At 39.0% G+C, this 14,790-nt stretch overlaps 1 protein-coding gene across 2 annotated transcripts in view; it reads right to left on the minus strand.

The window, feature by feature from the left end:
• KCNJ15 (potassium inwardly rectifying channel subfamily J member 15) overlaps window positions 1-11,782 on the minus strand; it is a 31,382-nt gene extending 19,600 nt beyond the window's left edge. The window contains exon 1 of one of the 2 annotated variants that reach the window (XM_060234260.1): window positions 11,692-11,782. The gene's annotated coding sequence lies outside the window, so the exon portion shown is untranslated. Of the gene's footprint in view, window positions 1-11,491; window positions 11,663-11,691 lie in introns of those variants that run through there. The other variant, XM_060234261.1, reaches the window with a different exon arrangement.
• Window positions 11,783-14,790: the final 3,008 nt, after the last annotated feature.

A 14,790-nucleotide genomic window follows, 5' to 3' on the forward strand; every position in this document is an offset into this window, starting at 1 on the left:
CCCTTAGTGGTCTCCCATCCAAGTACCAACTCTCCTTAGTTTCTGAGAGCTGGTGAGATTGAGCTATTCCATAACATTATACATGCCTAGAACCTAACATACCATAGTATTAAATATCTTGCAAGGGAAGGCAAGTTCCAAAGAGCACACGCACCACCCTGCCACTGTTGTCTTCCTGGGACTGCACAGAGCCAGGAAGGTGAGAGCAGTGCAGCAGTGCAGTGGTGCATGCTCTCCTCAGACCCTGCCTTTCCTTACAAGGTAACTAATTGGTAACTAACTGGACACAATCCAAATCACTGTTGGAATAAATGGACCACTAGTCTGATCCAGGACATCTTAGATTTTTATGTCATTGTCTCTTAAATGGCATCCTATCATGCATAAGAGAAAGGGTGCTTTTATAGGACTTTTAAAAATATATGTGGTTTGACTTTCTAAGTGCAAAAATACCTCAAATATACAATGCACATATGTATAGTTTTAGCCCAGCTCCTTCTTAAAATATAGATATTGGAATGCTAATAATGCTTTCCTATAAGGAAGTTTGTTCATTTTCAGTTCTGTCTGTTAGCAATATTTCATGATTTACTTCTGATTTTTTTTTCTCCCCAATCTATGTATGTGGTCAATTTATGGTTTAAAATACTTTTTCACATGCACACCCATATATGTTTTCCACTGAAGTCTGCTTTTTCCAAGACCCACCCAAATTCCAGTATGAGGCTAGTGAGTTTGCCAAATTTCTTGCTCTCCATGCAATGAATGGAAAATGCCCCTCCCCCTTTCCATTTCTGCATATTCCTGGGGAAATGAAGGAAAGGTCCCCAAAGGGATTTTCTTTTACCTGTTGTTACCAGCTTGGAACATGAAAGTGCAGATATTTAACTACTCCCTGTATAAGAAAGTTTGATGTATGACAATCAAATGTTGTTTGAAATTGTGTATGATGTGTAAACAGAAACTGAGACAGTTATCATAAAATTATTATAAAATAGGAGGAGAATAAGATGCCATGTCTCTTTATTTCATTTCACTACCATGTAAAAAACACTCTTGAAATCATTGATGTTTTATGAGGGAGGTGAAAACATCAAAGCTCAATAGGGGAAAATATTGAACATTTTATAATGAAATAATAGCTTTCAGCTGCCACTTCATATCCTTTCTTTAATGAAAAAAAGTTAATAGATTGCAGTGTTTTGTGAAAGGCAAGGAACTGTGCTGTTTTGCTTGAAGCAAGGATGGAACAGCAGTTACAGACTGCATTTTCAGAGGTCCACACAATATTGTGGGCTATATTGCTTTTCAAACTAGATTGTCTGAAAGAAGTCAGACACAGTGATGCTGATGCTCCAGTTGGCGTAAGCATCATGTTTAATTCTTGGCATGGTTGGGATTTCTTAAGGGTGTTCAACAGAGAAATATCTGTCTTGGCTACTCAAATCAGTATAGCATCTCTGTCTAGCAGCAATAGTTCTGCTCTCTTTCAATAGGCATTCTGGTATGGTTGCAGCTTTGTTCACTTTATTTATAAGGAATCTGATTCCTGCTTGCACTGCATATCTGTGTACTTACCTATGTCTATGTGCCCTGTAAATATGGTGATAAAAACAAAGAAAGAGCTGCAGGATTCCAGTCATGCTCTAACTCAATATTTCCTGGTATGAAATGCAAAGAACTGAACTAGAGGCTTTCTTACCTATCTATCAAAGCCACATGGAATGTCTCACATATTTCACAAGATTCTGAGAGCATGCCATTAAACTATAGTTTCTGGGGGTTACAAGAGTGGCTGAATGCCTAAACCTTTTGACATGGAGGTCTTGGTGTTACACTGCAATTTTCTACAGGTTACCTGAAGTATGGGTGACTGCAGAATTTTGAGAGTGTGGATAAAATTATTAAACTCTCATTCAATTTCCATTGGTTCTCTGTGGCCCTCATGCACTGAGCTTTGCTCAGTTTCAATCCTTTTTCCATGAACCATACCCCACCCCCATATGAAGGCCAAGATCCAAGAAGTCCCTCTTTAGAGAAGAAAAGGAACCAATGAAACAAGGTTGAATATTACCAGTACCTTATTTTTAATAGGTACTAATCAAGTTGATATACTTAGAGGTGGGGCAAAGAGTACTGATGTGGGGAAAAGAGTATTGATATATATGCATGACTTGGGTGAGAATAAGAGTTTATGCACATTATACTTACCTGTCTATATTCAAATTATCAACAAATCTGTGGAACATATACTTCACAGTGACAGAAAAAGGTCAATGTCTGCAGGCATCCTTTGAAAACTAGGACATGTTTGCAGCATCAGTATTAGGTCACCCCAAATGAGAAGGGAGCACTCACTGGAGAAGATCCTGATGCTGAGAAAGACAGAAGGCAAAAAAAGAAGGGGACGGCAAAAGATGAGATGGCTGGACAGCTTTACTGATGTAACAAACATGAATTTGAGCAGAGTTCAGAGGATGGTGGAAGACAGGAGGGCCTGGCATGACTTTGTCCATGGAGTCACAAAGAGTCAGACTCAACTGTGTGACTGAACAATAACAACATAAGTTATGGACCAGGAGGAATGGTAGAAAATATAATCAGTGAAGGCAAATAAATGTAATCCAATTGCACAAGGTCTGAATAGTGGAGTCTTGGGAGGACAGAAACAACCTTTTATATACTAGTTCTCCCTTTAAGGTGGATGTAAGAACTTAAGAGAAGTCATGTTGGATCAGGCCAATGGTCCATCCAGTCCAACAGCCTGTATCACACAGTGGCCAAAACCCAGGTGTCATCAGGAGGTCCACCAGTGGGGCCAGAACTCCAGAAGCCCCCCCAATATTACCCCCAAGCACTAAGAATACAGAACATCACTGCCCCAGACATAGGGCTTATCTATACATTGTGGCTAATAGCCACTGATGGACCCCTGCTCCTTCTGGGGACACAGCAAACAGCCACTGACAGACTCCCAATTTCCTGTTTGACCTGATAGTATTTAAGTGCTAATGGGGATGGGCTAATTATGCCCTCTTCTGATCAGCATAAGAGATTTATGTACACTTATTGGTGTTTCAGTTATTCAGAGCCTGTATGGTTGTATGCATGAAGAATGGAATGGAGTCACACCTAGTGGCCACACCCCTGATATCTGTATTTACCAGCAAACATCTGTAGCGAGCTCCTCATATTATATATGTGAATGGAACACTGCCCAAATCAAGGGCCTGATCATACATACCAAACCTATATGCATACATCTGCATATATTGAGGGATTCCAATAGACTGTCCAGGGTAGGGCATATCTATAGTTCTGCTGTCCTTTATGCATATATCATTAGAGAGGTTCCTTATAAACAATGCTGAGAACTCCACTGTACATGATTTATCTGACTAGTTAAATTTTTTCCACTGTAGAGCTCTGAACCACTGGAGGCTTGTGTGAATATAGTCTTGGTTTTACAAGGATGCTGAGCATTTCTAGCCCATATATTGAAAAAGCAATTAAGTGCATTCTTATCTTTAGGAATGTGATCAGTACGTGAAATAAGAGGGACATCTCTGTGTTACAGAGCCACCACAGAACTCCACTGAGCTGAACAAAGTTAAAATCTACCTATCAAAGTATTCTGGGAAGCATAGGTTTGCTATTGGGTCCTATCATTTATTGTGGAATGTTTTGCAATGTTACATTGCCAGAAAACTCCCCCAAACCCTGTCTTATCAAGTATACACAACTGTTGCAAAATGAGGCTTTGTATGTGTGTGTGCTGCTTACTTGTTTACATTCTGAGTTGTCTTATCTTTATTACGTTTCCTTTATGACTTTGTCTCTGCTCAAAAGTTCAACAGTCTTGAGAAAGTCAAACTTTGATTTCTGAAATGATTTTGCTAAATAATGTTCATGTTTGCTGATAAACAGATTAGGGTTGCCAGGTCCTTATCTCTTGACAGCAGGGGGAGGGAGGGAGCCTTCAGGAGGGGGGCAGGGCTCCACCCTCAAACAGCAATATTACTGCATGACATGGTCAATACAATGTGTGATGTCATCAAGTCAGGGACATTGACAATGGAGACACTCTGGTTTGAGAGCAAAATTTTATGGTAAATTGCCCTCAAACCACAGAATTTTGCTCCCAAACTAGATCATCTCTGTGCAATGTCCCCAGCATGATGACATCACTTCCATGGGATGTCATCATGTCAGGGATGGCATGCAGGGATTTTGCTGTTTGCGGGGCAGGGGGAAACCTCCCCAACCTGGGGGCTGGCAACCCTAAACAGATATAGCCTTTAATCAAAAGTAAGAACCACACTGTTATAATTTAGCAGTCTGTGTACAAGCCCATTCTTAAACTCATCTGTTTTGTTGGCTTTTTAGAATGTAAGGAAAGTTGGAAGTTGTAAGGGTTTTAATAAGTCATCCACTTTAACAGGACAACACATATTAGTCATTGCCAAACAATTAACAGGTTCATGATGGCTATCAGGAAAAAAAAATGAGAAAAGAACCTAAACAATAATATGGCATTATAGTCAGATGGAGAGGAAAATCAGCACAGAAAGGATGGTAATTAAAAATCCATGAATTATTGCAACATATAAATTCTAGCAAGTAACTTGATAAGCACATACCATGACAATCCTTTTATACACCATTGCTTGCATCTCACCCTGTATAATTTTATGAAATGTTGTTAGCCGCCCTGAGCCCGCCTCGGCGGGGAGGGCGGGATATAAATAAAATTTTATTATTGTTATTATTACCTAAAATGTTTGTGGATAGAAGAGTTTGTGTCCATGGAGTATGATTTTCCCACCTCCCACTTCAGCCTCAAATGCTTCCTGAAATGCTGCTCATAGGGGGATTAAGAGCCCCTTGAATAGATGGGAGAGTCAGTAATTTGCTGCAGGAAGCAGAATCAACAAAAAAAATCCTTTTTAATTTGCAAAGTTTTTAGGTAGGATTGATACATAAGCTTTGACTTGACAATACAGGAGTATCTGAAGGCAATTATCCCCACTAGTGTTGCATCCATACAACAGTGTGGATACTGGAAATGCTGAAGTAACCACCAACCATCTGGGAATTTAATTTTATTTTACATACACTGATCAACTAAGTAACATGAGGAAAACAGTATCAATCATCCTAAAAGTTGACTGACTGACAGTCATTTCATAGATATGTTGAAGGCAGAAGGGACCCATTGAGTCCAAATGTTACTTCTTGCCATGCAAAAACAGGACAATCCAACTATAAGACGATCAGAAGCAAAGGAGGTGAAGCTTCTGTGCCTTTCACAGGGACAGAAGTTTTATAGGTATAATTTTTCTCATTCCTGCATAGAAGGTTAACTTCTATGAACTCCTACTCCTTTCCATTCCATACTCCACCCACCAGACCACTTGAATTAGTGCAACAAAAAGAAATTAGTGTATGGCAATCAGCTACTGATAAGAGCAACAGCTCCTGGTGGTTCATGGAGATGAGCCAAGCCTCTGGCTACTAGGGTAAGGAGGGTAGTGAAATACTACCATCCTCCAAGTCACCACTAACCAGTTTGAGCTGGTGAAAAATTCCTCCCTGACACAATATATAGAAATGCATCACAGCTTGTGAGAAACCCATCCATCAAGTCTTTCTGAGAGAAATTTATGAAGGGACAGTGCTATGCTAGAGTCTAATTTTGGAAGACCCAGTTGCCTTGAAACTGATGGCACATTCCAGAGAAAGGTTAGCACTTTGTATAGTTAGACAGTTCCTAATCCAAAATGAATACACCAATTATTTAATATAGTTGTTATAACCAGGGACCACTTTGTAGAGAAATAGGTGGTGGAGCTCATCCAGGGATTGTTATGCAGCTGCACCTACTATTCAATGGACAAGGTGGGGAGGAGGAGGGGAAACCCTCAGAAAGGTTCAGGAGCTGGGCTCCTGTGAGCGCCTGCTGAATTCGAGGCCTGGTTATAACTAATGCAAACTAGGAAATTAATGATTATAGCTGCCTCAAAGCAACCCAGAAGAAGGGGCAAAAACCCAATGCAAAATTGGAATTGAAGGTATAAATCGTTCATTAAAAGCAAAACAGGCATTTAGGCCATACAGATAACACACTATGCAGTACACATTACAAACAATTCAGTATACTATTAGCGGCATTGATCGAAAACAATTAGGTTTGCCAACTCCAATTCAAGAAATATCTGTGGACTTTGGGGGTGGAGCCAGGAGACATTGGGGGTGGAGCAAGGAGCAAGGTTGTGACAAGTATAATTGAACTCCAAAGGGAGTTCTGGGACCACACCTTAAAGGGACCACACACCTTTTAAATGCATTCCCTCTACTGGAAACAATGAAGGATCGGGGCACCTTCTTTGGGGGCTCACTGAATTGGACACCCTGCTCCAATCTTTTTGAAACTGTGTGTGTGTGTTTTGAAGAGATGTATGGGATATATGCTGCAAATGTGGTGCCTCCACCTCAAAAAACAGCCCCCCCAGAGCCCCAGATACCACAGATCAATTCAGCATTATACCCTATGGGAATTGGTCTCCATAGAAAATAATGGAGTGCCCTGCAGACATCCCCCCCCTGCTTTCTGATGACCCTGAAGTGGTGGGGAGGGCCTCCAATCCAGGGGATTCCCTGCCCCCACCTGGGGATTGGCAGCCTTAGAAACAATGAATTAATGAAATTAGATCAGATGTGTTTCAGCCACAAAGGCCTTCTTCAGTGGTCCCAATTTAACGCAATATATACACTATATGTAGGAATCTGTACTGCAGTTAACCTTTTAAGGTCATGTGGGTGTATTCCAAAATAATTCCTGTGGCACAAAACAACTGTGTGGGAGTATCACATCTGGCTACTGATCTTTATAGTTCCCTCCAAGGGAATGTGAGATAATATACTCATGCTGAATACAGCAGTTTCTTCTCCCAAAGTGTGCATATGTGTACTGGAATACTAAATTAAATATAAATAAATATATAATTTAAATGGCAAATTAAATATAGATGCCTCAGATTCATTGCTAGTCTCAGATCCCGACTGAGAGAAAAGTACTGAAAATTTAGCCAAGTAAAGTGCCTATCTATTGTGCCCTTCTTTTTGTGTAAACGATAGCTTCCCACTCCCATTTCAGATGGGAATGAACTTATGAGGACCCCAGTTCTGTATTGTTTCTGCACAGTATCTGTTCTCTTGGGTTGCCAAATATCTGCTTTTAATTGTGATGCAAGTGAAATTTTTACTTGCCTATAAAGCTGTGAACTTCTCAATTATGGGGAATTTGGCAGGTAGGATCTCTTGAGCAAGGGATACATTCCTTGAAAATGCTATCACAGTTAGAAGAAAAAGAGCAAATGGAAACAAAGAGCAGAAAAAAGAAATTGAACCCATGTAATAACCATTAACGGAGAAAAGTAACTAAAATGATTAAAATGGAAATAAATAAACTAACTGTTAAACCTCACTGATTTTGACAGAATTATCTGCCATTATGGCCAAAGGGAAGAATCAGGGCTTTTTTTCCCACTTTGATTGGGTTCTTGCATTAAGACATGATGACAACTTGATTAAGGCTTCCAAATCCATGAAGTCTAAAATCAGACTCTGCATGTGATGAGAGAAGGGAGGGAGATGGAGAGAGGTAGTGCAAGAGCACAGCAACAAGCTAGGTTCATGCCCTCTGATTGCCACCAGTGGGACCTAAAAGTATTAAGTTTGTCTGCACCATGATCAGACACTGCATTTGTGCCCATATCATTACATACAGCTCACATAAGACATACACCAGAGGGCACCTGGGGTCACTTTTTTAAAAACCAATACAAGGTTAGCTTGCACACATAATGACCAATCATCATCCAGTCAGGGTATCTCCCATTGTTTATGAACTTACAGTAACAGCACAATCCTAAACAGAGTTATAATCTTCTAACTCTTCACTTCCCTGGACTTATAAAGGTTTCACTCTGTTTAGAGTTGCCTCTAAAGTCGCCAGACACCCTTCCATCATGCCTGCTCCAGCTCATCTCAGTTACTTGCTGCCTTCCCTGAAATCAGAGGAACAGGAAGCAGCATCCATTCCTCCAACACTTCTGGACCCAGAATCCACTCCTTTCCCTATTACTTTTTAATATTATATTGTAAAGTGAGGGGGGGGGGCAATGTATAGCTGCAATCCAGGGACATCAGTTGTGGTATCTCATATTAGAATGAAACAATTCTCACTGCTGATACGCATAACTGATAACATCCAAGCTTGATTACTGTGATATGGGGGAATCCATTGAAGATTGTTCAGAACTGGTTTAGAACATAGTCAGAAAAATGCCTGGGATAAGACATTAGAAATTTATTTCAGTATAGTAAGAATTTCACTGGTTCCCAGTTGTTGGTAACCAAAGAAAGGACCTTTCCTGTGGTGGCACCCTGATTATGGAACTCCATCTACAGTCATATTCAACTGGTGAATTTCATCCTGAATGTCTAACGACATTTAAAGTAAAACAATGAAATAATTAAAATAACTACTTCCTTTATAAAATGAAGCATATTTTACTGGTGGTCTTTTTAATGGAGAGCTTGTTTTGTGTAGCAATTAGAATGTCAGACTTGATCTGGGAGGCCCAGGTTTAAATCCTTACTCTGCTGTGAACACTGGCTGGGTGACCTTGGGCCAGTCATACACTCTCATCCTAAGGTACCTCACAAAGTTGTTGTGAGGATAAAATGGACGGGTGCTATGGGTCCCCATTGGGTGAAAGGTAGAGTCTAAATGAGGAAAATACATAGTTACATTTTCTATATTAATTAGGATTGTTTTTTTGTGTTAAGATTTTGGAAACTACCTTAAATGTTATGTTTAACAGTCAGGCAAGATATACTTTGTCAAATAAATAAATATTGGCCCAGGAGAGTATTTCCTTGCATATATCCAGGACTATTTTTTGTAGCAGGAACTCCTTTGCATATTAGGCCACAAACCCCTGATGTAGCCAATGCATAGCTTCAAGAGCATACAGGACTCTTTTTACAGGTTTTATTGTAAGCTCTTGGAGGATTGGATACTTCGGGGGGGGGTGTAGCCTAATATGCAAAGGAGTTCCTGCTACAAAACAAGCCCTCATATATCAATGCTAGTAACACATCTACAAACCAATTTAAACAAAATGTTGAAGTGCCCCTGGAGTCTCCAGTAATTCATTCATGAGTGTTCTTTCATTCCAATTGGTTAGTTATAGAACAGCAGGACAGCGACTTCAAGTACTTGACGGTTCATAGATTCTATGAGACTGCAACATTTGATTTTAACAGTTTAATGCACAAACTTGTAGTTAGTACAGAACAAATGGTTGTCTCTTTATGCAATTACACACATATATTTGTGCTGGAAGGACAGAGTTTTCCTTTCTAAAAAGCACTGTGAAAATTACAAGATGTACCTTAGTTTGTCTGATATCAAAGAAAAGCCAAGCTAGTTCTAAAACAGATTCTTGGGGTCAGTATACAAAACAGTTAAATTCTGTTTGTCTTGAGCTGGAACTTTGTAGTGGTCAAGTACTTCATAATTTACCTCTCATTACCAGAGGCTATAGGCTGTCTGTATCAGCTAAACATCTCTCAAATAACAAAAGGAAGAAAAGGCACTATCAGTAAAATCTATGCAAACAAACAAACAAAAGTTTAATGCCACTCTAAGTTGATGATTGTCACATTAGTTGTTTTCTTTGCTTGACCAAGGCAGATTGAAAAGATTTGCTTCTAACCTGTTTGAAATACAATTGAATGCAAATCCTATCTTGGACACTTCTGCTTTTCCTGATAAACCTAAAAATGTGTAATCTTGGGTTTAAGTGAGTTTGTGCTGGCTGGAAACAATATATTTCTGGGTTAAGTCCAGACAAATTCTAGGGTACCTTCTCTCTGTGTGTGTGCTGGTCATTAGGAGCCATTCTACACACTCAAGTGGTAGAATTTTGGACCGTATTACTTCAGAAGGCAACGTCTAATCATAATTTTGAATTCTCCTGTGTAAAAGCTTTCTGTGGGCAGTAACCGAGCTCATCAACACTATGCCAAATCTTTCTACAAGATGTCATGCTGTATGAGATGGAGAGTTTTTAATATGGGGCACTTTAAAAATATTGCCTCCTATATGCAGGTTGAAAAGGGAGTGTCTAAAATTTGGCAGCCCTTGGCTCTTATATATTAGCTCAGAAATACTGAGATGTGTTGGATGTTTGGGATTCATTTTGGATGCACCTGACAGAAACATGGATCTCACAACCAAGTAAGATATTGGGAATATAAGAGTCCAAGCCATCAACTTCAGATTTGCCTCTAGGCCTTATTCACAATAGCAATATCAGGGACAGCACATAATCAAAATTATCTTACTTATTTAAATTATGGTTGATTAGAGAGCTTTTGGCATCATGAGAAAACAGTGAGAACTAATCACATAATCCAGGAAAGGTCTAAATCCAATTGATTTAATGGGAGAATGTTTAACTCTTCTATATAAATCAATAAGAACTGAAAGCATGAAAATATTTATTTAACTGCTTTTTGTTTACAGACACTCCCCCCAACGAATTTACAAAGACAGATTCTAGCATAGACATTTATATCAGATTTTACCTGAAAACAAAACTGAAATTTAAACAAGGACTAAATAAATATCAATGAAACACCCAGCAAGAGGATAATCTATTAATGTTAAATTTAGCATATCTTAATTAGGCATTTAGATGTTGTTGCTTTCTGAAACTAGTATAACATGGACATTATATTAGCTATAAAAGATGTCAATTTAAGAAATGAATAATAATGGTGGCTTAACCTTAAGCCACACTGCAGCAAATCAGCTGGGAAATTTGCAACTTAGATCTTAGCTTTAAGTTTAGAGGTAAATTCATCAAGTTTTCTGAAGACTGTTTTCACTCCTTACCTCCCCCTGTAAAAAAATAAGCTTTCTTGCAACGTATTGCTTTGTATGTATAGGTAATAGAGATTTTGAAATGTTCTGATCAATTGAAATACAATAGCAAATAAAGTTTATTTTTTTAAAAAAGCAGAAGGAAAAGGATCAGAAAAAACAGCACCAGAATCTTTTGAACAGAATAAACATTTGGAAACTCTTCAAAAATAATGTCATAGAAAAATGACTCACAAAGTAAATATCTGGGGTTTGACACCACCACCTTCCACAAGCATATCAGAAGTTCAGTTATGTTTTGAAATAACATCATATAAGTAAAATGAAGCGGTGTAACTTATGCTTTCCCATCAATACTACATACCTTTGTACTCCGCAGACAGAAACTCACAGGCAGATTTTCTTTCTCATGTATTTTGCATAACCTTTAAAGTGTTAAGATAATTAGTCAATTCTTTCAATTTCTACTCAAAGTTTTTCCACTATCATAAAAGAGCAATGCATTTTATTTATTTATTTTTAAAATCCTTTTACCTGTAAAGGAGCAAGGTTCAAATTCCTTTTTTGAAGTTACTCTCATGACAAACTGGATGGTCCTTCATTAAAGATGTGTTCTTCATGAAATTATATATGTGTGCTTTTGAAAACCCTCCTTCTCCACCACTCCCACCCACTGTGTTCTTGTACTCACTGTCAGTCAAAAACAAGTTAGTAAGAGTCTCAGCTGGAATTACCTGACTGAGGAAATCAGAGGGAGGGGGAGGAATCTGAGAGGAGATTTTGTGATGTCAGCAGTATGTCTTGAGGAAAGACCAGGAAACTGCATAATTCCACAGAATTCAACACCCTGGCTTTAGCTAAGCAAGTACCTGCTTTAAAAGAAACTGAAGTACTTTAGAGACTGTCAATTAATCTTTGAAGAAACTTGATCAAAGTCCCTTTAAGACCTCATTGCCCAAATAAACAAGACAAGGAGACTTTGAAGAAACCTAAATATTTCTGATAAAAAAAGGAAGACAAAAATTGGCAAACACCTATTTCCATTGAGAGAGTAGCAGGTTCATTTGGAAACAAATAGTCAGCTGGTTCAGTGTACTGCACTGTTCTTGTAACAACCAGTTAGAGCTGATATCTTAGAATATGTGTTGCCAAGCTGATTATTGTTTCATTCTGAGTTCTCATACTGTAGTGTTTCTTTCAGTATTTACATCTAAATTAAACACTGGGAAACACTTAAAGTAGAAACTGAAAGAGAATACTTTGTCTTACCTTAATGGTTCCAGTATGCTTTAGGGCTTATGGGTTTTGATGGGATTTCCAAAAATATATTACTAAAATATAGAAAGAAAAAGAAAGACATTTCAGAGACTCTCAAATCTTGTTCAGTGATACATATTTCTCCATAAGATATATCATGATTAACAAGGTCCAGAAGCAAGTGATTTTTTTTTTTGCAGGACTAGATAATGCTCATATTGGGAGTGGTTTAATATGCTTTCTTAGGGGGAGGGGAATTCTCTTCAAAGAAATAAATGTCAGCAAAACACGATTTCTTTCCAGAACAGCATCAACAAGCATCCATTAATAATGTCATCAATATGCAACCATAGGAACCCAGAGGTTTGGACTACTGCCGCTCTTATGGTTAAGTACGTAGCCTGTGCCAAAATAAAACAGCTGCCTTAAATTTGAGAGGATATAAGTAAACTGACTCTTTTTTTCTCAGAGACAAAAAGTATTGACACCACTCACACATGTTCTTCATTCATTCCTTGAAGAGTTTTGAGTTTCTCATTTAGATTTAGTCATTGTAGCAACAGGAATAGCCTAAAATATGTGGCACTTTAGAAAGAAAAACAGACCCAAATGGATGGGGGTAGTATATTGACCTTTTTTGTCTGTCACCTAGTTTGAGAAAGAAGCAATCAGGTGGGAAAGATATATGCTTTGCTCCTTGTCAGGGCTTTTTTGGTAGAAAAAAGCCCAGCAGGAACTCATTTGCATATTAGGCCACCCCCCCTGATTTCACCATTGTTTCACATGGGGCTTTTTCTGACAGGAACTCATTTACATACTAGGCCACACCCCTTGACACTAAACCAGCCGGAACTGCGTTCCTGTGTGTTCCTGCTCAAAAAAAGCCCTGCTCCTTGTAGTGGAATCATATATGTTTGTAGTGGAACCATATAGGATGAAACAGGGGAGCTATTGATGTGTGTGAATGAGGGCTTTAAAAAAAATATTTACAGTTATGTGGAGGAAAACACCTGCTCTGTAGAATGGCTCACCCCATGAAAGCAGCCACCACATACAACAATTTAAAGTGTCCACCTTGTGAAGGACAAAGGGTTAAATCTCTGCTCCACTCCATGTATAGCTGCAATCCAAATCACAGCTGCACACATGAGCAATGTATCTTTTCCACCCAGAGAGATCTGTGATTTGGCATGCCTGCCTGTGCCTTAAGGTACTTCAAGATCTAGAGACTCTTCATATGACAGTTCAGATCCAAGTAGTCATTAAAATATACACCAAAGTTTTTCTAGCTCCCCTTTTCCACTGTAGTCCCTTGTGCCTCCCTAAATGGTTCTCCAGGTTTCTCTTGATTAGGGATGGGCATGAACCAAACTATGAAACAAAATTCATCACATTTTCTCCTCTGTTCCTGGTTTGCGAACAGAAGTTTGTTCAGAAGCAGTCCTAAATTGTGCCCAAGTAATTAAAGTAAATATGCCTACCCAGTAGCCAAAGCTTCTTTTGCGCTCCAACTCCTCTTCAATAAATAATCCTTTGAAATGGGGAGGAAAATGTTTTATGAATTTTCAGTTCTGAGAAATGAGCCCCAATTTTTGCCAGTTTATTTGGGATGCCATTTTAAGGCTCCCAGGCCTGATTAAAAAAAATAATTAACAGAACTCATGGGCAACCAGGCGGGGGGGGGGGGGGGGGACACAGGCAATGGGATTAGAATTTAGAGGGAGCACTTGAACTGCCTGTCCAATCATGATGATTCTGGCATCCTTCCATGGGTCTCTGACCATGAACAAATAAAATAAAAGGCCTGCAGCTGGACACCATTTCATGGCTAGGTCTTTTGGAATGCTGCTGCTTTTACTGCTGCTGCTGCCTTGGAACACTGTTGGACTTCTTGTCCTATGCCTGCCCGCTAGACCTCTTCAGGACAACTTTTTAAATGACCAGCTTTGTTTTAAAACATTGTTTCATGTTTCTCTGTGTTTTTGTTTTTGCTTGGGGGTTGTAGTTGGTGTGTGGGGGGGGGGCCTTTTGTTGTTGTGTTGGTGGTTCTTTTGAAAATAGTTTCCCTTGGTTTGGTTTTGTGCTGTTGTTAACTGAGTTGGTTTATCTTCTCTTAGCTTGTTTTAAAATTTTTAACTGATTTACATTTTCTCTGGTTTTAAAACTTTTTTTTTGTATTTCAAAGGGGTTTTTGTATAGGTAGTTATGGTTTCAAGTTACTGTTTTAAAATATTTGTCATTTTGTATTCTTCTGGTTCTTATTTTATAGTTGTGTGAAAGATTCAGTGTTGTGCTTTTTGGGGAAGTGACATTTGTGTGTGTGTGTGTGTGTGAATAGCTTGCCAGGTCTGGCTGGCTGCCTTGGTACTGCCTTGCCAGATTGGTTTGGCTTGGATTCTCTGCTTTGATGTAAATTCTCTTGATCTTGTTGGTTCTGTTTGCATTTGGAGGCTTTTGGCCAGTGGTTGCCCTTGTGTATTTGGCTACTGGCTTTTCTGCCCTGGAAAAAACATGGGGATTTTTTTACCATAGGAAACAATGGAGACAAGTAGGATGACTGGGGGCACATTGTTTAG

This window comes from Heteronotia binoei, chromosome 3, assembly GCF_032191835.1.
Source record: "Heteronotia binoei isolate CCM8104 ecotype False Entrance Well chromosome 3, APGP_CSIRO_Hbin_v1, whole genome shotgun sequence".
Classification (NCBI taxonomy): domain Eukaryota; kingdom Metazoa; phylum Chordata; class Lepidosauria; order Squamata; family Gekkonidae; genus Heteronotia; species Heteronotia binoei.